Consider the following 22,932-nt stretch of genomic DNA (forward strand, 5'->3'; position numbering starts at 1 on the left):
CTTCCAGAGACTGAATGCGCCTTATATCCCATACATCATTATCAAGTGACCAAACATTTATTATTTCTTGACTTCAACAGGATTTCTGGAACAATTCCCAATCAGCTATTTGTCTTGGTTGGACTTCTCACGTGCATCAGTATTCCGCATGGGGTTCACCGGGTAAATGCTGCTTTGCTTGTGGTTTGGTCTGACCGCTACTGACGGCGCATGGAGGCCCGGCAGGGGAATGTTACAGGAGGAGGAACAGAGAACGAGCACATGTTTCGACAGGAATGTCTTTGGTGCTTTTGTTCAGGGATTAGCGTACAGTTGGTCATTCAATCGGGGGCCCATGAGGATACTGGCATGTGGCGTGGCAGCTAACAGACACATCGCCACTTTGTTCAGTGGACATGGGATGTGTACTTGGCAATCAGAAGAGTTATAGCAGTGTAATTACGTGTGACGACTGTTACATGACAGTATTCCTTTCATGGTTGAAATAAATAAAAAGCGATCGATTTAATTATTTCTTTAGACGTATTTTACAAGACCTGCATCTTCCAAAACAGCAGACAGTGATGAGAAAGAAAGATCCAACACCTGACAACTGAATTTTTTATAAATAAATAATATACCTTCTACTATGTAATTGAGTTTCTTGTCATAAAATCCTTCCTCTCCAGCACAGAGCCGGCAGTTTCCAGGTAGAGGAGGGGGAGACGCGAAGAGAGAGTTGAAGGATTTACATGAGGGGAGAGGCTGTAATTAATCAGAATGGCTCAAATGGCTCCGAGCATGATGAGACTTAACATCTGAGGTCGTCAGTCCCCTAGAACTACCTTAACCTAGCTAACCTAAGGACATCACACACATCCATGCCCAAGGCAGGATTCGAACCTGTGACCGTAGCGGTCGCGCGGTCCCAGACTGAAACGCCTAGAACCGCTCGGCCACTCCAGTCGGCCGCAATTAATCAATTTAACTAAGCACTCAATCAAACAGGTAAGTGTGAGAGGGGGCTATTCGAATAACTCGGGCCTGAATGTGAACCTGTATCAGTGAGAGGGTAGGGTTGGAGATTTCCTTAATGATTGTGATAACGAGGAGGGGGAGGGGAGGAGTGGGGGACCAATAGATTAGGGACTTGTCAATCAAAATGAAGGATTATCATGAGGTGGTCATAACCTGTCAAGCAAAATAGAACATTAGGTTTCCTCCTAAACCTATAATTGCTCCTGATGTAGGCAACCTGCACTAACAATATATGCTCGTGTCCTTGTTGCCCTACTACTAATGTCTTAGAACTCCTGGCAACAAACAGACGTAAACTTATCGAATCAGTGAACGTAGAGGAAGGTATCAGTGATCACAATGCTGTGATAACTTCCATGACAATGCGTCTTACAAAGAATGTTCGGAGAAGTAGAAAGAGTTCTGTTTAGCAAGAGTGACAAGATACAAATTTGAGAGTATCTGGGCATTCAACACCAAATACACTCCTGGAAATTGAAATAAGAACACCGTGAATTCATTGTCCCAGGAAGGGGAAACTTTATTGACACATTCCTGGGGTCAGATACATCACATGATCACACTGACAGAACCACAGGCACATAGACACAGGCAACAGAGCATGCACAATGTCGGCACTAGTACAGTGTATATCCACCTTTCGCAGCAATGCAGGCTGCTATTCTCCCATGGAGACGATCGTAGAGATGCTGGATGTAGTCCTGTGGAACGGCTTGCCATGCCATTTCCACCTGGCGCCTCGGTTGGACCAGCGTTCGTGCTGGACGTGCAGGCCGCGTGAGACGCCGTTTCATCCAGTCCCAAACATGCTCAATGGGGGACAGATCCGGAGATCTTGCTGGCCAGGGTAGTTGACTTACACCTTCTAGAGCACGTTGGGTGGCACGGGATACATGCGGACGTGCATTGTCCTGTTGGAACAGCAAGTTCCCTTGCCGGTCTAGGAATGGTAGAACGATGGGTTCGATGACGGTTTGGATGTACCGTGCACTATTCAGTGTCCCCTCGACGATCACCAGTGGTGTACGGCCAGTGTAGGAGATCGCTCCCCACACCATGATGCCGGGTGTTGGCCCTGTGTGCCTCGGTCGTATGCAGTCCTGATTGTGGCGCTCACCTGCACGGCGCCAAACACGCATACGACCATCATTGGCACCAAGGCAGAAGCGACTCTCATCGCTGAAGACGACACGTCTCCATTCGTCCCTCCATTCACGCCTGTCGCGACACCACTGGAGGCGGGCTGCACGATGTTGGGGCGTGAGCGAAAGACGGCCTAACGGTGTGCGGGACCGTAGCCCAGCTTCATGGAGACGGTTGCGAATGGTCCTCGCCGATACCCCAGGAGCAACAGTGTCCCTAATTTGCTGGGAAGTGGCGGTGCGGTCCCCTACGGCACTGCGTAGGATCCTACGGTCTTGGCGTGCATCCGTGCGTCGCTGCGGTCCGGTCCCAGGTCGACGGGCACGTGCACCTTCCCCCGACCACTGGCGACAACATCGATGTACTGTGGAGACCTCACGCCCCACGTGTTGAGCAATTCGGCGGTACGTCCACCCGGCCTCCCGCATGCCCACTATACGCCCTCGCTCAAAGTCCGTCAACTGCACATACGGTTCACGTCCACGGTGTCGCGGCATGCTACCAGTGTTAAAGACTGCGATGGAGCTCCGTATGCCACGGCAAACTGGCTGACACTGACGGCGGCGGTGCACAAATGCTGCGCAGCTAGCGCCATTCGACGGCCAACACCGCGGTTCCTGGTGTGTCCGCTGTGCCGTGCGTGTGATCATTGCTTGTACAGTCCTCTCGCAGTGTCCGGAGCAAGTATGGTGGGTCTGACACACCGGTGTCAATGTGTTCTTTTTTCCATTTCCAGGAGTGTATCTGGTGATGAGGACGAAGATGTGGAGAACAAATGGAGGCATCGTGCTATATGACCTGGACAAGTATGATTCGAGTGAGGTCTTAAAAGATGAGAAAGACACACCACGGTTTAGTAGCAGTGTTAGAAAGCTGCTGCGTAAGCAAAGGGAACTTTATCTCAGAGTCAGAAGAAATAAAAACCTAGCTGACAAACAAAGCCGAATGGAGCAAAAATGATCGTAAGATGGGCAATGCGTTCAGTGACTTTGAAAGTAAAACTTTCTCAACCGATCTGAGTAAAAAACCATGAGAGGTTTTGGTCGTACGTAAAATTAGTAAGTGAGTCAAAATCATTCGTTCATTTACTCAGTGACCATAATGGGATAGAAACGGAAGATAACAGAGAGAAGACCGATTACTGAGTTCGGTATTCCGGCATTGTCTCACCGCGGAAGGTCGTAACACGGTCCCTCCGTTCAATTGTCGTACGTACGTCGATGTGGCATATATTGAGATAAGCGATTGCGGAATAGAGAAAAAACTACAATGCCTTAGTAGTGGAAAGGCGTCAGGATCAAATGAGATACCTATAAGATTCTACAATGATTATGCCAAAGAACTTGCTCCATTTCTTTCAGCAGTTAATAGTAGATCACTTGAGCAACGAATGGTACCCAGCGATTGGAAAGAAGCAGAGGCTATTCCTATTTATAAAAAGGGCCATAGGACAGTTGATTTATTTACAGAACTATATGATGGACATCAGTATGTTGTAGAATTATGAAACATGTTTTATGACATTTTTGGAGAAAGAAAATCTCCTCTATAAAAATCGACATGGATTCCGCAAACAGAGATCCCGTGAAACTCAGCTCGCTCTGTTCCTCAACGAGAATCATAACGCCGTAGACGACGTCGCTTAGGTTGATGCCGTGTCCCTTGACTTCAGGAAGACATTAGACACCGTCCCGCACTGCCGTTTCATAATGAAAAAGAAAATAACGTGCTCATCAAGCATCGCAGCGGATTTGCGACTGGATTCAAGGCTACCTTGCAAATAGAACTCAACACGCCGCTCTTAACGGCACAAAATCGACAGATGTAAACGTAATTTTCGGGGTACCCCAGGAAGTGTGATAAGACAGCTCCTGTTTACAATATATATAAAAGATCTAGTACATAGCCGTTCCCAGATCGTGCAGTAGTCTTTAACAAAGTAGCAACGACAGAAGATAGTAACGATAAGCAGAATAACCTCCGGAGAACTGATGAATAGAACAGGCTCAGGCAGTTGACACTGAACGTGAATAAAGGTACATACTGCACGTACACAGGAAAAGAAAATTCCTACTGTACAGCTATACTATTCACGCCAAACCGCAGGAAACAGTATCTAGAGTAAAATAGCTAGAAGTAACTATTCAGAGTGACCTTAAGTGGAATGATCACATAAAACAGATGGCGGGGAAAAGCAGATGCCAGACTCAGATTCAAAGGAAGAATCGTAAGGAAATGTGACTCATCCACGAAGGAAGTAGCTCATAAGGCGCTTGTTCGACCGGTTCTTGAGTACTGTTCGTCTGTCTGGGATCCCTACCAGGTAGAACTGATAGAGGAGATAGAGAAGAGCCAAAGAAGAGCGGTGCGTTTCGTCACAGGGTCGCTTAACCGGCGCGACACCGCTACGCAGATGCTCAATGAACTCAATTGGCAGACAGTAAAAGAGAGGCGTTTTGTATCACGGAGAAATATACAGTTGAAATCTCTAGAGAGCACTTTCCTGGAAGAGTGGGAGAACATATTACTTCCCCACATACGTCTCGCATTATAACCACGAGGGAAAAGTTAGAGAAATTAGAGCCGGTACAGATGATTGCCAATAATCATTCTTCCCCCGCACTTATCGGTAGTGGAACAGGGTTGGAGGGCTTAGTTAGTGGTACAAAAAGTATTCTCTGCCGCACACCATTTGGTGGCTTGCTGAATATGACGTAGACGTCGATGGGAGTCAACGTATATTTCACGAGCTTACCTGTTCCTCATCATGATGCTCTGTTCCCGCTAGCGGCACACGACTCTGTGTGAGCACAGTGGCTCGTCTCAGCGTAGCAGAGACACCTCAGGTGACGGCTCAACAGCCCCCTACCTGATCACAGTGAACAGTTCAAGCCTTAGTCTCGTGAAGGCGTCATAGCACTAGAAGCAGACAGTAATGGCCGCGCACAAAATGGAACACACTGCGAAAAATTCCAGGAGTCTCGCTGGATATCAAGTTACAGGAAGCCAACACTAAGGTAATCCAGACGATCATTTCACTTTGTTTTGCGTTCAGAAAAATCTCTTATTCAGCTAACTTAAAGACAAGGGTGTTTCAGATATGGCATATAATCACTCCATCTTATGGACTACCAGCAAACCCCGAAAATCGAACTCCAATATATAAAAAAGCGTCAAACGGCTTTACATTAAGAATGAATTGATATGTTGTATATTTTAAATTCAGCCGATAAGTGAGAAAAAGCTTAGGATTGATTTAATAATATGTTTAAAGTGCGTTGGGAGTAACTAAGAGCTCTCATTATGAAACATTGAATGAATATAGTATGGGTAATTTACAATGTCATCGGCGAACCTCCAAATTATTATTTCTTCTCCATGGATTTTAATACTTACTCCGAATTTTTCTTTCGCTTCCTTTACTGCTTGCTCAAGATACAGATTAAATAGCATCGGGGAGAGGCTACAACCCTGACTCACTCCCTTCCCAACCACCACTTCCCTTTCATGTCCCTCGACTCTTATAACTGCCATTTGCCTTCTGTACAAATTGTAAATAGCCTTTCGCTCCCTATATTTTACCCCTGCCATCTTCAGAATTTGAAAGAGAGTATTCCAGTCAAGGACTTGGAAGAGCAGTTGAATGGAATGGACAGTGTCTTGAAAGGAGGATATAAGATGAACATCAACAAAAGCAGAACGAGGATAATGGAATGTAGAAGAATTAAGTCGGGTGATGCTGCGGGAATTAGATTAGGAAATGAAGCATTTAAGGTAGTAAAGGAGTTTTGCTATTTGGGGAGAAAAATAACTGATCATGGTCGAAGTAGAGAGGATATAAAATGTAGACTAGCAATGGCAAGGAAAGCGTTCCTGAAGACGAGAAATTTGTTAATATCGAGCATTGATTTGAGTGTCAGGAAGTCGTTTCTGAAAATATTTGTTAGGAGTGTAGTCATATATGGCACAACTTGACTAGAAGAAGGGATCGGTTGGTAGTACATGTTCTGAGGCATCAAGGGATCACCAATTTAGTACTGGAGGGCAGCGTGGAGGGTAAAAATCGTAGAGGGAGATCAAGAGATGAATACACTAAGCAGATTCAGAAGGATGTAGGCTGCAGTAGGTACTGGGAGATGAAGAGGCTTGCACAGGATAGAGTAGCATGGAGAGCTGCATCAAGCCAGTCTCAGGACTGAAGACCACAACAACAACAATGGGTAATTTGCCCTCCACTATAAGAAAAAGCATGTTTACGACGCCGTATCTCCCGAACTGTACCTCCTACAATAATACAATTTGGCAGGTACATTCAGTGGTATACAGGGTGAGTCACCTAACATTACCGCTGGATGTATTTCGTAAACCACATCAAATACTGACGAATCGATTCCACAGACCGAACGTGAGGAGACGGGCTAGTGTAATTGGTTAATACAAACCATAAAAAATGCACGGAAGTATGTTTTTTAACACAAACCTACGTTTTTTTAAATGGAACCCCGTTAGTTTTGTTAGCACATCTGAACATATAAACAAATACGTAATCAGTGCCGTTTGTTGCATTGTAAAATATTAATTACATCCGGAGATATTGTTACCTAAAGTTCACGCTTGAGTACCACTCCTCCGCTGTTCGATCGTGTGTATCGGAGAGCACCGATTTACATAGGGATCCAAAGGGAACAGTGATGGACCTTAGGTACAGAAGAGACTGGAACAGCATATTACGTCCACATGCTAACACCGTTTTATTGCCCTTTTCCACTGACGCACATGTACATTACCATGACGGGTGAGGTACACGTACACACGTGGTTTCCGTTTTCAATTACGGAGTGGAACAGAGTGTATCCCGACATGTCAGGCCAATAGATGTTCAATGAGGTGGCCATCATTTGCTGCACACAATTGCAGTCTCTGGCGTAATGAATGTCCTACACGCCGCAGTACATCTGGTGTAATGTCGCCGCAGGCTGCCACAATACGTTGTTTCATATCCTCTGGGGTTGTAGGCACATCAGGGTACACGTTCTCATTTAACGTACCCCACAGAAAGAAGTCCAGAGGTGTAAGATCAGGAGAACGGGCTGGCCAACTTATGCGTCCTCCACGTCCTATGAAACGCCCGTCGAACATCCTGTAAAGGGTCAGCCTAGTGTTAATTGCGGAATGTGCAGGTGCACCATCATGCTGATACCACATACGTCGACGCGTTTCCAGTGGGACATTTTCCAGCAACGTTGGCAGATCATTCTGTAGAAACGCGATGTATGTTGCAGCTTTTTGGGCCCCTGCAATGAAGTGAGGACCAATGAGTTGGTCGCCAATGATTCCGCACCATACATTTACAGTCCACGGTCGCTGTTACTCTACCTGTCTGAGCCAGCGAGGATTGTCCACGGACCAATAACGCATGTTCCGTAGATTCACTGCCCCGTGGTTTGTGAAACCCGCTTCATCGGTAAACAGGTAGAACTGCAACGCATTCTCTGTTAATGCCCATTGACAGAATTGCACTCAATGATTAAAGTCATCACCATGTAATTGCTGATGTAGCGACACATGAAACGGGTGAAGGCGATGACGATGCAGTATGCGCATGACGCTACTTTGACTCAGTCCACCGGCTCTCGCAATGTCCCGTGTACTCATGTGCAGCTAACACACCAACCGCACCCGCTTCTCCTGTGACGGGCCTGTTACGGACCCGTTTGCGTGCTACGACCATACCTGTTGCATACAGTTGGCGGTAGATGTTTTGCAATGTGCGGCACGTTGGATGCTCTCTGTCCGGGTACCGTTCTGCATACACCCTGCAGGCTGCAGCTGCATTTCGTCGACACTCGTCATAGATGAATATCATCTCCGCCTTTTCAGGGTTCGAATACACCATGGTCACAGTTCCTACAACACTACACTATCACAGACGTCTCGTAACACGGTGTACTACAGTTGGTCTGCGTGCGGAGACGAATGCAGAATAACAATAGCAGCAAGTGCTACATGCGGACACTGCGACAGCTAGACCAAACCACAACAGTGCACTACAGCCACACTCGTAAACACGGTCGTCATCGTAAACATGTCCCTGCAGATGCTGCTCGCCGACCGTGGCCCGTGTTTGTTACAACACGCAACTGAACGTCGGGGGTTTCAAGCGTCAACTTTAGGTTCCAATATCTCCGGATGTAATTAACATTTTACAATGCAACAAACGGCACTGATTACGTATTTGTTTATGTGTTCAGATGTGCTAACAAAACTAACGTGGTTCCATTTAAAAAAAACGTAGGTTTGTGTTAAAAAACATACTTCCGTGCATTTTTGTGTGGTTTGTATTAACCAATTACACTAGCCCCTCTCCTCACGTTCGGTCTGTGGAATCGGTTCGTCAGTATTTGATGGTGCTTGTGTTGGCCTCATCATTTCATCGCCGTCATCATCATTCATGACAGCGGCTAACTTGGACTGTGTAAAAATTGGACTGTGTAAAAATTGGTAATTTGTACGGTTGCTGACCCCCGTGCATTTGAGTGTCCCACATACCGAACATCAAAATGATCAGCACAATTTCATCAGCATACATTTTAGTCACAATGAGAAGGTTATTTTACACAGACGATTATCCCTAAACTCTTACGAAGCGTTTAATGTCATATGCACATCCTCATGGTCAATGTAGTCTATCCTTTAATGCTGCTTAATAACGGCAGATGATATTTAGTGTTGCCAGTGACTGCACAGCTGATTTAACTCTGCTCTTACATTCTTATTATAAAAGTGAAGACAGCCATTTTCTGCATCAATGGAGAGCTTTTTCTAGCTGGCTCACAATAAGGGAGATTACTTGAAGGACGAAGGAGGGCAATAAATTCGTTCAGTGCTGAAAGCTACCCTTGAAAGCAGGTAAAGAATGCAGAATTCGCTTCAGTCCTAACTCCCCACAATGGGCTTCATGATGATAAACCTGAGACTTACAGTGATTCCTTCTCTCCTTTACGGATATAAATCTCCCTCTCACTAATATGTGCACATGTGGTGTGGTACCTATAGAGTCACAACAGTATTTTTTCTTTACTTTCTTGATTAAATGAAATTTATTTCTTTTTGGGAAAGATATGATATGGAATGGGTTATCTAGCTTTAAAATGTAAAATCGTGAAAATGATACCAGTTAAAACGCAGCTTAGTAGAGTGAATAAATCGAACAACTTTGTCAAATTAATATTCGTGTTTTTACTGACATCCTTCACCTGTCACTTTCTTCTTCACCTTTCCTCCTCAAGGCCGTGGTGAGTTAAGATGTATGTGTCATTGTAAATGTATTGGGGCAAATGATTGTCTATCGTACACCGGTAATGAGTTTATTTCTATTATTTGTTAATGTTAATCTGTATGTTATACTATTAACAATTTTCCAAGTGGAAAAGTGGGTGAGTGTTGTATAAACGTCAGGACACGATGTTAAGTTTTCATATATGTTTTCTGGTGTGTTATCTAATGCACCACCCCGTTATAACATTTTATCCGTATTTTCAAACAAATAAGGATATTCATTTATTCATTTGCTCTGAGGGGCAAGGGTTGGTTGGTGGGAGTATATATTTAGTTTATCACTCAAAAGTATTTAATAATGTTACCCAAGGATACAAAGGAAATCAATGTTATGTACACATATAACGATAAGGCTGTCATCAACCTGAAAAATGGTTCGAACTCCACAGTAATTTTATAGGCACGGTCCCGTTGCTTTCTGCGACCTCTCAACTGATTTAGCCAGTCTGTTGTAAGCGGCCCTACTTACTCACATTGACAAACCATTATCGAACGTGAAAGAACCGTTATGTGTAAAAAAATCTTTGCCCAATCCAGGATTAGTAGTTGGACCGTCGTTTTTGTAATCTGACTCTTACCCACTGTACCGCCGAGCAAAGTGAAAATCATAATATTTACACTTTTATTAGTTATTGAAACAGACCGTCGCACGTTAATAAAGTTAAAAACCCTTGTGAATTTTTCAAAATGAAATATTGAAGGTATTTCACGATGAGACTTAAGTACTTCACTGCAGGCAATTGAAAGTAGAACGTCTGCTTTGAAAAGATACGCTGGGAGATAGGACGATAAGCATAGGGTCGCAATGGAGAGGGAGCAGAAGAATAAGGGCTTGACAAGCCGTAACATTTTGCTATATACCACTGTGGTAGGCACGTAGGCTTTTCTGTTCTTATCCAATTACAGTTACGATTTGCAACAGCTGTTTCGGCAACTGCTGTTTTTAATAATTTCTTGGTCTGAAAGGATCAAAATTCGTCTTTACATGACGAAGCAGTAATTCTACTGAGGTTAGGTGAATGCGACTAATGATCAATTGTTCACATTTTAGATGTTCTCTAGAAAGTGGACTTCCATTAAGTTATTTCCACCTTTCCTTACTTAACTGAATTTGCTTTGGAGTTAATAGCCTCTGCACAGACTGTTTCAGGTGAAAACACATTCATTTGTGTTTTGTTCCCTTTTCAGGATTATTTCGTTAGATTTGCCCGGCGTCTCATTGAAGTTGGAAGGCTCTACACATCTATGGACATATTGTCTACATTTAGCAGTTGCGTAGCATTTGCTCAAGCAGTCGACGTAGATAATAGTGTGATGCCCTCAATAGTTCACATATCCCTTTTAAGCGTTAGGACTTCTGTGGCAGTGGTGCTGCGTTACATACGCTGGAAGGGAAGGCAACATTACCTTAACTGCGTGTCTACACTGCTCTCATCTTTTTCTCCCCTTGGCGGTTGGTTCCCTTGCTCGTAGTAGTTAGTCAAACGAGTTACTCCAAAGAGCGGAAAACTGTCACAACCATTTGAAGTGACTAATTTTTCCTAAAAGTATATTTGTTGCATGACTCAGTTTCTGGCGGTTGCTATTGCTATAGCTATTGGTAGCTATTGGCCGGCCAGTAGACGGATGACTAATCATGGTGGTGGAATGAAGCTGGAATTCTCGTCCGATGATGTCCCACATTGCTCGATTGGAGACAGATCTGGTGATCGAGCAGGCCAAAGCAGCAAGTTGACATTCTGTAGAGCACTTTGGGTTACAACTGCGGTACGTGGGAGGGCGTTACCGTGTTAGATAACACAGCCTGGAATGCTGTTCATGAGTGACATACAGTTTTGCTGTCAAGGTTCGTGGGCTGACCACAAGAGTACTCGTGCTGTCACACAAAATAGCACCCCAGTCCGAAATATCGCAGAAGGAACATCCAGCTTTCCGTACCCCTACTACACTGTCTCATTCTTACTGGTTGTGCAGCTGATAATGTCTCGTGATTAACGTCAGCTCACCTCGATCAATCTCAGAAGTAACTAACGCTCATGAAACTTGCAGTGTGTATTTGCATTCTCATAGTGGAGCTATTGGGTTGTTTCAGATTTTTCCGTCAGTGTATGTGGAATAAAAGTAGCTATTGCTCGTATCATCCGTCTCAATGACAAGTCTTCCATTTTCATGACAGTAGATTCAGCGATAGGATATAGCAAGTTAATACGCCAGAAAAGGTGTTAGCGGTATTACACTAACGGACATAGAACAATTGTGGATTTTCACTGCGCTGAGGGATTTCATTTCTGCGCTTGTGAAAACACTTAAACATTTACGTGGATGCGGGCTCGAATACACGAGCGTGCGACGTCGCTTCGAAGCGATGCTAAAATCTGAAAAGCAGCAACATATGCATAACTTATTTAAAACTTTATTTCAGTGGTCGTTCAACCATTGCTGTCGCCGTTCCTGTAAAATGTTGTGCTCTGTTGTCTCTATGGTTCCTGTTTAATGTTTGTCATAGGGAATGCTAACAACAATGCTATGTCACCTAAACCGTAGAGGACCGTTGCCTAGCAATTGCTTCCGTATTCTCTCGAATACTAGAAGTGCCTATCCGTATTCGCTGCGTTAAGTTATTGAGTCAAAGAAGCTTCAGCTCTGATTAAAGTGTTGTAGCGTTGAATTTTGTGTTTAGAGAACATCTATCGAAACATTTTAAAGTTCTTGGGGAGCTTTAGAAGCTTTCAGTGAAGTGAACGCCATTCTTGAGAGGAGCGAGGAGCATTGTACCCGCAAGAGGTATGAGGCATCCGAGTATCTGCCAATTATTTATTTACCTTGCGGATTCATCGGTAGTTAGAATATCGTTTAGAATATCGTAAAAGCTTTTAATTGTCTGTGTACTTAGTGGAGAAATACTAGCAGACAGAAGCGTGTGGTAGAGTGTGATGTGATTACAGAACCTCAAGTTATTAACAGTATATACCGTGAAACACCACTTTGTTTCAATTTTTCATGGAGATTCAAATATTAAGTGCTTGCTTTTTCAGACCGATTTCTATACTTTCTTTTTGGCATAGATTATGCACCTTCATCTTGTATTCTCGAACTAACTTGTTAGTTCCTCGATGGCAAACGTGTCAGCGCAATATCCTTTTCCACCCGTTTGCTTTGACTCATGAGAGCCTAAGTGACGTTATGACTTTATGTTGAATCGGATTATTATTAAAGGTTTGCCTGTGGTTGTGTTACTTACCAGTGTAATCTGTGACGTCTGTAAACTGTGCTGTTGTTCCAAATACGTCGCTACATGCGAGGGTTTGGTTTGGGTGGAACTTGAAACCACAGACTAAACTGCCCTGGAGAAACTAGTAAAGATTATATTTTTATTGTGTTTTCTGACAAATATTTGTCTGTTTCTTTCTCGACTTCATTCGATTTCCCAGGGTAAGGCTAGGCAGGACCTTCAGAGCACAAGATAAATTATTGTGAGTGAAACGGTGAGTGATTAGGATTATCATTTGATTCTTATAGTTATTTAGCTGTCTTTTTAAGATGGGAAGTTCGTCGAGGGTGAGGTTAGCCTTAACCAAAGTGCATTGGTCAAAAGGTCGTGAGTTTCTTTCTGCATTTCGCACGATTTCCCAGGATAAGGGAAGGCAGGACCTTCTGAGCATAAGATAACTATTTATAAGTGAAATGATTAGTGTTTATGATTATCATTTGAGACTTATAGTTATTTAGCTGTCTTTTTAATGTGTAAAGTTCGTCGAGAATGAAGTTAGCCCTAATAAATTGAATCACTGGTGGTAATGTTATTCATAAATTTTAATTTACAAATATTTAGCCGTTTTTCGAATGTGACTCTTGGAAGCACTGCGCTTATGAAATCCATTGTTCCTAAGAGGCACAATTTGTTTTGCCGGTCGCTCACTCGTGTGATGTATAATTGTTTTGTTTTTTTTCTGTTGCTGTGCTTCGTAGTATTTGTTTAGCTGAAATGGAACGAGTTTTTGGTATTTATTGATAACTAATAGGTTTTCGATTTTTGAGTTATTTATTTCCGTATGTAGTGTGATTTCAGTTTTTGTTCTTATTTTCTTTCGGTTTATTCTAAAGGAATTTGTGCGTACAATTTTTAGATTAAGTTAATGTTATGTGGGTGTTGTTTTGTATTTCTGTCCTCGGTTTGGGAATAGAGTTCACACGAAATATGATAGCAACTGTCCATGTGTATGTCTTTTTGTTTCTTTTGTTCGGTTTATTCTGGAGAGATTTGTGTCCGTCATTCTTACACAATGAGATTCTCGCACGCGTGCAGTGTGTGTGTGTGTTTGGGGGGGGGGGGGATTCTTGTATATACTGCGATACCATTTGTGTGTTATTTAATTTATTTTTATTTTTAGGTTTACCACGGAAAAGTTCCTATGCAATATTTATCGACTATGTCGTTTTGTGGAGCTGTGTGTGATACCGCTGTCTTCCTTTGAGCTACAGGTTAAGCGAAAAATTCGATTCCGATTCTGCATTTTTGCAGTTTTTCTGTTTATGTTAGAGAAATTTTTAGGAGACCTGTTATCGCTGTGTGTTAAAGCTATATAGGTACTGATTACGTTGCGATTAAGCTTGTTTTTTTACGTTTTCGTTTGCATCATTCCGGAAGAATGTGTGTGTGTGCAGTTTTCCAATTATGTTGTTTTGTGGAGGTGTCTAGTACCACTGTCTTCATTTAATCTGTATAAATCTAGCGAATTATTATAATCCAATTTTGTGTTTATTGTATATTTTCGGTCGGTTTATTCTAGAGAAGTTCTTCAATGTTCTTAGGTTTATTAACCTTTTCTACTATGTCTACATCTAAAAGTCTCCCATTCCTGCGATTTTCCCGATACTTTCCTTTGATGTGCTGTTCAAATACTTCGCATGGTTTTTGTTTCTTAAGAACTGCATTGTACAATACAAAACCTACATTTTAACAGAAACGATTGATTTCGGTCTTGGATCAGTCCATCATCGGGTCCAAAAACCATCTCAGCTATCCGTCTCAGTAAATGGAACCACAGTTATCAGATGTACATTTTTCCATCATTGATCAATACGTCCATTTAACCTCGACAAGGTTTTTTCCCAATATTCTATATATATAGGTAATACCAATGATGGAGCTTTGTACATCTGCTAACTGCTATTCCAATTAAGCAAACGCATTGGAGAGATGGATTTTGGACCCCATGATTTTCTGATTCTTGACCGAAGTCGATCCTCTGTAATAAAATTATAGCTGTGAGCTGCGTATGGTAGTTCTTAACATTCATTGAAGCTGTACAACACCACCTCCACAAAATCTTTTATGTTTCTTTTTCATTCTAATGGTCTATATTGCGGTCGCCGTCTTGAAGAATGTCATCGGGCTATTAGTAAATGTTATGTCTGCTTGTGTAGTACCTCGAGTAAACTATCCAGTTTACTCCAAATATGACGTCATGGTTCTGAGCAGACGGACACAATTGTACCATGCTATATCACTTTTAAATTTTGAGATTCACAACGGCAACGATGTTAGCGATCTTTCTCGCTTGTCGATTACACATACATAGTGTCTGTGGTCATAACAGGGTCATGCTGCTGGAATTTTATTCCATTTGTGAAAACGAACACATTTTGGATATTGATGCTAACTGTTTTGTGTCATACTGAATTGACCTTTCACCGTAACAAAGGAGTATACGTCTGTTATATATTAAAGAAATAGAATTAAGAAATTAGAGTATTTTTAATTGGTAAATTCTTTGTGGGTTTATTAGCTATTTTGGCGTTTTCAAACCTTAGACACTGCTGTATATCTTTCAATAGCAAGGAATGATTATTTCGTGTTACATAGATCTAAATTACTTAAAATTTTACTGCAGTGCTTGTTTACCTATTGATATCGACGTTCCCGTAAAATGATGTGCTCTGTATTTTCTGGGGTTGCTGCTTAATGTTGATCACAGGATATGGTAACAACAATGCTATGTCACCTAAACCGTCGAGGACCGTTGCCTAGCAATTACTTCCATATTCTCCCGAGTACTAGAAGTGCCTATACGAATTCGTTGTGTGACCTATTCAGTGAAAGAAGCTTCAGCTTTGATTCAAGTGTTGTAGCGTTAAAGTTTGTGTTCCAAGAACAAATAAGGCAACTTTTTAAAGTTCTTGCGGAACTTTAGAAGATTTGAAGTAAGCGAACGTTCAGCTTCAGAGGCGAGGTCCATTGTACCCACAAGAGGTATGAGCCATTCACTTAAACGTAACCTATTTATTTACCATACAAAGCCATCTGCAGTTAGAATATCGTACAAGCATTTAAATGACTGTGGATTTAGTGAAGAAGCACTGGCAAATTGAAGTTTTACGACGGACCTTGTTGTGATTTCGGAACATTTAATTAGTGCAGTGAAACATGCGAAAGATCACTTTGTCTCAATTCTTTATACAGATTAAAACGTTAGGTGCCTGACTTGTAGAGACGAACCACTTTACTGAGTTTCTGACGAAGTTCACTAATTTTTGTCATACCTTCACAGATTAATCACTTAGTTTCACAATGATAAGTGTCACCAACCTCCTTGCTTCTCAGCTGTAGATACTTGTTGGCTGTGATCATAGCACAGTCGTGCAGCTGGAACTTTCTTTCGTCTGTGAAGAAGAAGACGCTTTGGAAACTGATGGCAGCTGTGTAGAGTAACATTTAGTCGACTTCGCTCTGTAACAAAAGAGTTTTCGTCTCCTGTTGCTTCAGGAAATTGAATTAATATCTTGGAATGTAGTTGGCTGTTAAATCCATTGGGAGTTGATTAGCTATTCAGGTTTTTTCACTACATATTGCTGCATACCCAGTTGCTAAATAGCATTATTTTGTGGTACATACAATGATTTATTTAAAATTTTTCATCACTGCTCTTTGACCCATTCCTATCGACGTTGCTACACAGTGTAGAGCTCTGCAGCTACTAGCGTTGCTGTTTACTGTTGATAACGGGGTATGCTAACACGAATGCTATGTTACCTAAACCGTAGAGAACCGTTGCCTAGCAATTACCTGCGTATTCAATGGATTGCTAGACACAATGATACGAATTGGTCGTGTGAGTTATTGAATTAAAGATGCTCCAGTTTTGTTTCATATATTGTATCGCTACACTTTGTGTTCCGAGGTCAAAAGACGAAACATTTTAAAGTTCTTGAGGACTTCTAGAAGCTTTGAACGAAGCGAACGCCCAGCTTCAGAAGCGAAGTGTAATGTATCCGGGAGAGGTATGAGCTACTGACTTAATTGTCTCTTGTTTACTTACCATACAGAATAAGATGCAGTTTTAATATCGTATAAGATTATGAATGACTGGATGTGTAGCGGCGAAGTACTTGACAACTGAAACGTTACGACGTAGTGTGATGTGATTTCGCAGTATGTAAAAAAACAAAGAAACCAGTTCCATTCACATTCCAGTACATTGTTTCAACACTTCACGCAGCTACAAGGGTTACGAGAGAGCATGACATAGCGACAGATCTCTTTGCTGAGGTTTTCACCATTTTAGTCTCTGGAATCGTCTTTTCTCTAACTTACTATTTAGTTTCACAACGAGAGCGGCGTCACGTATCTCTGTCACCAAATCTGTTATATTCTACCTTCCGTGATGAGGGCAATACGTAAAAATCTTCCAGCTGCGTTCAATCATAATGAGTTGACATGGAAAGTATTTTCTCTTTCTGTTACTCATAGAAATTAAAAACATACCTTTGAGCATCGTTAAATGTTAATTCCGTTGGGAGTTTTTAAGCTGTACTGGTGTTTCCTTCACTCAAATATCGCTGGTTAAATTTCAATCGTAAATATGGTTGTTACGTCGTACTTGTTGTTGATTAGTTCACATGGCGATTAGGGGGGATTCTAGGTTTAGTGTTGAACTTAGGTTGTTGATAACTCTGCCACAAAGAAGGAAAGGTGCAGCCCGGTGATAATACAGTGACTCAGAAAACGGGTATTTGCAAAATTTGTAATCTCGTCAGACACTGCGGAACGATTTGGGATATAACCACCACACTTCTGCATAGATTATTACCCAGTAACTTCATACCACCAATAAGATGCTCCCATAAGTACACACTAATTAAATTACCAATCCTGACGAATGCCGCGGTGGTCGAGCGGTTCTAGACGTTTTAGTCCGGTACCGCGCCACTGCTACTGTCGCAGGTTCGAATCCTGCCTCGGGCGTGGATGTGTGTGATGTCCTTAGGTTAGTTAGGTTTAGGTAGTTCTAAGTTCTAGGGGACTGATGACCTCAGATGTTAAGTCCCATAGCGCTCAAAGCCATTTGAACCAATCCTGCCTCATGGTGCCATATTGAACGAAATGAAGGTAGTAACCAAATCGCGGCGTAATATCTGTCCAAATGCGAAGTTTAAATAACTATACTTGGCGTATATATGAAACTAGTGTAGTGTTGCACTGTCTTGCTAATTGTCTGGCTGATATTGATAGCTTTAAATAATTGCTATCGAAACAAAATTATTCATTGTAGATTAAATGTGCCACGTAATGAACACACATTTGGCTGTCATCGAAGAACTAGTGTTATTTTAATTCATCTATTAGGAAAGAGTAAAAGGGAATTAAAATAATGAATTACTCACTAGTTATAAATGGATAAACATTTTCAACTAAATCAATGATATTTAATCGATCTGGATGTTATAGATCGTTTGTAACTGACAGCTCTTTTTATTACAGAATTTAAATTTAAAGACATCACATCACGGTCTCAAGTCCTTCCCTGCTATAGACTTGTAAGACATCACAATAAGGTTTACTCGTGGACACGGTCTGGTCGTATCTAACGTGCTGCCCGTTATCGTTGCAGCGATGTTCCGACGCATCAAGACGTTTTTCTCCCGGTGTGTGGGAGGGGAGAAAGACGAAGGTCTGCGACTGGACAAGACCTTGGTCGCTGCTCGACGTACCTTTGAGGTGAGCCACGCCACGTTGCGTTACTGATATCATAATAAGCAAAGTACTAAAGTTTTAGAGCTAGTTCACTGCCGATAGGTTGATCAACAGGTATTACAGACTGTCACGATTTACTGTAAATGAATCTGCGTTTCGCTATAAACATCCCATGTAACACGTCTTTATGAATAATACATCTAAAACAGGAAACTCTATTAGACTATTGACTATGACGATTGTGAGGTTGTTTCCGTGCAAGAAAACACTTCGTTTATGCGAAGACTAAGGTGCAATGCGCTAAAACAGTAAAAATTCAATAAAGAATCAAAATATAAAAAACGTCTAAAAATGTTACTTACACACGACACACACGCCAGCACGCGCGACTACACACACACACACACACACACACACACACACACACACACACATAATTACAAAAATTATTTTTAATACCATTTCGATACCTGGTAACAAAAGTGACGGCATTTCACTAGTTTAGCAGAATGATCTAAACTACCAACTAAGAAAGTTACTTCGTCCAGTGGTACTGTCCGACCGCTACGTCACACTCAACAGATAGGCTTCACTGGCTGCAAATATGGAGGGATCGTTGTCAGTTTTCGTGACCGTATCTTAGGTACAGCCAAAGATGAAAGTCACTGGCGGATGGATGGATTTGTTCATCACTGGAACGAAATGAAATTTGCTGGTCTCTCAGCAAGACGCTAATGTTTTCATTCTCGCCTCCAGAGATACACAAAATTTTTAAAATTTACCACATGTAAACTTCAAGTAAAATGAATGGCTGGTCTCCTCTTAAATTCACTTCTGCCTTCTGATCAAAAGATAACGTGCATAGAAAATATAGCGTACAAGAATGTTTACGCTACAGCCATTACAGATTTAATTGTCTTCTCACCAGACTATGAAGACGTTAATTAGAAATGTATCCTATTCGGATAGGGGTGAGGGTTACTTCATTGTGTGAAAGTTATATGCATAATGTAGGACTTTGTCTGATGATTGGCCAGTCAGACCTATTCCAACAGTCGTATGTCTTTCTCACCTGCGGGATATACTTGCTCTTTTCCCCAGATCCTACAGGCTCCTCCTTGTCTCCTGCATGTTACTAGCATAATGTATCCCCACTTCTAGCATTAGGCAAGACGAAGTTGATAGTCTAACCAAAACCCGATTAAATGGTTGCAACAACTCTACTGACAGCCATTAAAATTAACACTGACCAACTGGCAATTTGTGTCTGGTATTACTTAAGAATGCTTGGACTATGATGCTGATACGGAGGTGCTTGACAATGGAAAAGACCCTAATAAGTTGTAGAGAATTTTGCTGAAATGTTTTGTAAGAGCAGAGCTTCATATAATCTGAGTCCAAGACAAGTGACTGGCTGAAGACAACATTGCAAACCATCTGGTTGCTCTACGAGTTACCTGCTAACTGGGATTAATACCTGATGACCAAAGCAAATGTATTCCTGAATTTCACACTTCGAAGCCTAATGTTGTTTTCGGAGGAGTCAGAGAACAGAAAAACTGGAACTTTCAGTAAAAATAGTCATTATCCCACTTACATTCCTCTCAAGAGAGAGAACTCACCAGTACAGAGAATAAAAAGGTCATGGCGTTGCTGTACCTTGCATAATTACTCTGAAGCCTCTGTCATTCCAGCTTAACAGTTCGGACATAGCATAATGGTAGCTATTACAGCAAAACAATGAATACTCACTATCCCTATCTATAGGCCCGTAGGTTCTTAATAAATATAACACTTCGTAAAACCCGTACATATTAAGAAGTAGCGCTATATCTGAATTATAGACGTGCTCTTTATGATAAAACTAATAAGTTCTTTTCCAACAGGAGCGTCAGTTTACACTTGACGTGTTCTTTGTCGAGCTACTGCAGAAACGGCTGCAGGAAGAAGAAGAAATCCGTGTTGCTCCGGTGAGTGTAAATTAGTTCAGTGTAGGGAATTATATATTCAGATCAATACTCTCTTACGAACGTGATAGTAGTAAGTGACCTGCTTCGGGTGTTTTGCCGAGTTGTTTGGATTTGTGGACAGTGTTTCGATGACAGTGACTGGAGTGCAGCTAGCTTTGCCGTTATGTGCACACGATCCCTGGACTCCACCTACTCAGTAAATGTATTACGACCTGAAGAAAACAGCTCGGTCGTTGAAATATTCTGCATACAACAGGAACAACAACTCGGCATAACTCCCAGAAATACTCCAGTTAACCAATCGCACAAACAATCAACTTGCACATCATGGGACATTAGTATCTGTTTATTATTATTAGCTGGTCAGACATGGACTGAGTAGTGACTTTACTTGAATATTAAAATCGATCACTGTAAAATAACATCAATAAATGTAGGTAGCAAAATTATTGATAAATGTAGCACTTCGTAAAAAGCGGCCATGTTAATCTAGCACATGTTCTGTATAACTCCATATGTTGGATATCAGAAAACTAATAAGTTCTTTTCCAACAGGAGGGTCAGTTTACGCTTGACGCGTTTTTTGAGGAGCTACTGCAGAGACGTCTGCAGTGAGAAGAGGAAAGCAACACTGCTACGGTGAGTGAAACTTCGATCTGTAGATTTTAGTTTCTAAGTGTACGTCTGGTTTCTTGGCCACATCATAACTACCTTCAGAAAGACAACATGCGTATGCGTTATTTTTCCTACTCTGCAATTGTACGTTTTTAATGTCACTGAAATGCTGAGAGCTTACGTACATAGGCGAGCCTACAAAATGCAGATATCCGTGGTCGAATCGTAAATTTTGTTCTACAGAGCTGTGGGTGGTTTATCACAATGCTTGCAATACTGTTCTTCTATAACAGTTTTGAATTGTGAGCGGATACGCAGGCTATTTCGACAGTAATCTTAAGAATGAACGGTACAATATGCTTGCCTACCCTTTCGCAGTATGTATGAAGTATCAGAAAACGTTCTTGTCTCCTCCCACCCATGAAAGTGATATCAAGTTTTTGGTATAGTTTCACCTCGATCATCATACGCTGGTCTTTTGGTGCTGTACTATTATACTGCATCAAGGTTTGCTTTTCTGTCATATAATTATCCATAACGCCCTCGGAAATTCAATTCAACATTTTGGGCACATGTTGTGACAGCCACCTGCCACCACGATAAAATGAGCAGAAGGAACTGTACTCAGCGAACACGATAGAGGCAAACAGTCATTGCTGGTAGTTCTCACATTTAAATTCTTATTTATAATACTTTGAAATCTTTAGTTGATGAGTAGGGAAGACAGAAACATCCCATCACTATACCCATATCTGGGATGCAAAACAATTTATAAAATATGTTGTCATTGCACTCTTTTACTACACTTGTGCCAATAGCTATAAATTAGTAACTCCATTTCGCGTCTATTTTACAGCCTCAACATTATTGATACAGAAATCGACTGTATATTAGCCTCGGCTCCTACGATAACTTTGCAGTTTTCTTTACATATATCTTCCCACCATAATGTGATCACGTTGTTAACTCTGAAATTTAAATTTGTCGACAGGTCACTCCAGTGGCCTCCCCACCAACCACGGAGGCTCAACATTCCACACCATGGAGCTCTTCATAGCCACCAAATGTAATGCTGCCTGTTGGGGGCGCTGCCGTCAACTCGGCGCCTGGAGAAGAGTCACTCCAGTGGCCTCCCCGCCAACCCACGGAAACTGATCAGTTGACAGCATGCAGCTCTTCGTAGCCACCAAACCTTATGATGACTGCTGGGGGCGCCGTCGTCAACTCGGCGCGGAGAAGGCCGTCTGGCTGCTAAACTGTTCGACCTCAGTACCGTGGCCAATTCCACCTGAAACCAAAATTTCAGATTCAATAAAACTTTGGCTTAATGGGATAATATAATATCGTTATTTATTTTAGTTCTAGTTAGGTGGCATTATGGTAACACATGGAACAAGCAGTTGGACTGGCAGTGGTACAAGTAAATAATTCGTCCATCAACATCTAGGGCTTCAGTGGTTTCTCTAAGTAGATTAAGGAAACCGCAAGGATGGTTCCCTCGTAATTCGATTCGTACGATTTTCTTCGTAATACGAGCTCTGTTTGTTACTACCTCTTCTTCGATGGACGTTAGGTACGAATAATTCCTACATTTTCTTCTTTATTGAGTAAGAGATTCATTTGAGCAATCTATTTTTTTAAAGCTATTGTGATATTGGTGCACCAATACAAGCATTTAGAACCCACAGAACTTTCCTTTCAAAATTTCGTCTAAGGATAACAAGTTTGTGCATGTCATCTCGACGGTTACTTATTAACTCAGTGCGCCACAGGAAATATAACTTCAAACTATGCAGAAAGTAAACCATAATCAACATTTGACATCGTCAGTATACACAGTTATCGTCACTTGGTTGGTTTATTTTCATTAATGTC

The sequence above is a fragment of the Schistocerca piceifrons genome, chromosome 5 (genome assembly GCF_021461385.2).
Source record: "Schistocerca piceifrons isolate TAMUIC-IGC-003096 chromosome 5, iqSchPice1.1, whole genome shotgun sequence".
NCBI classification, from domain to species: domain Eukaryota; kingdom Metazoa; phylum Arthropoda; class Insecta; order Orthoptera; family Acrididae; genus Schistocerca; species Schistocerca piceifrons.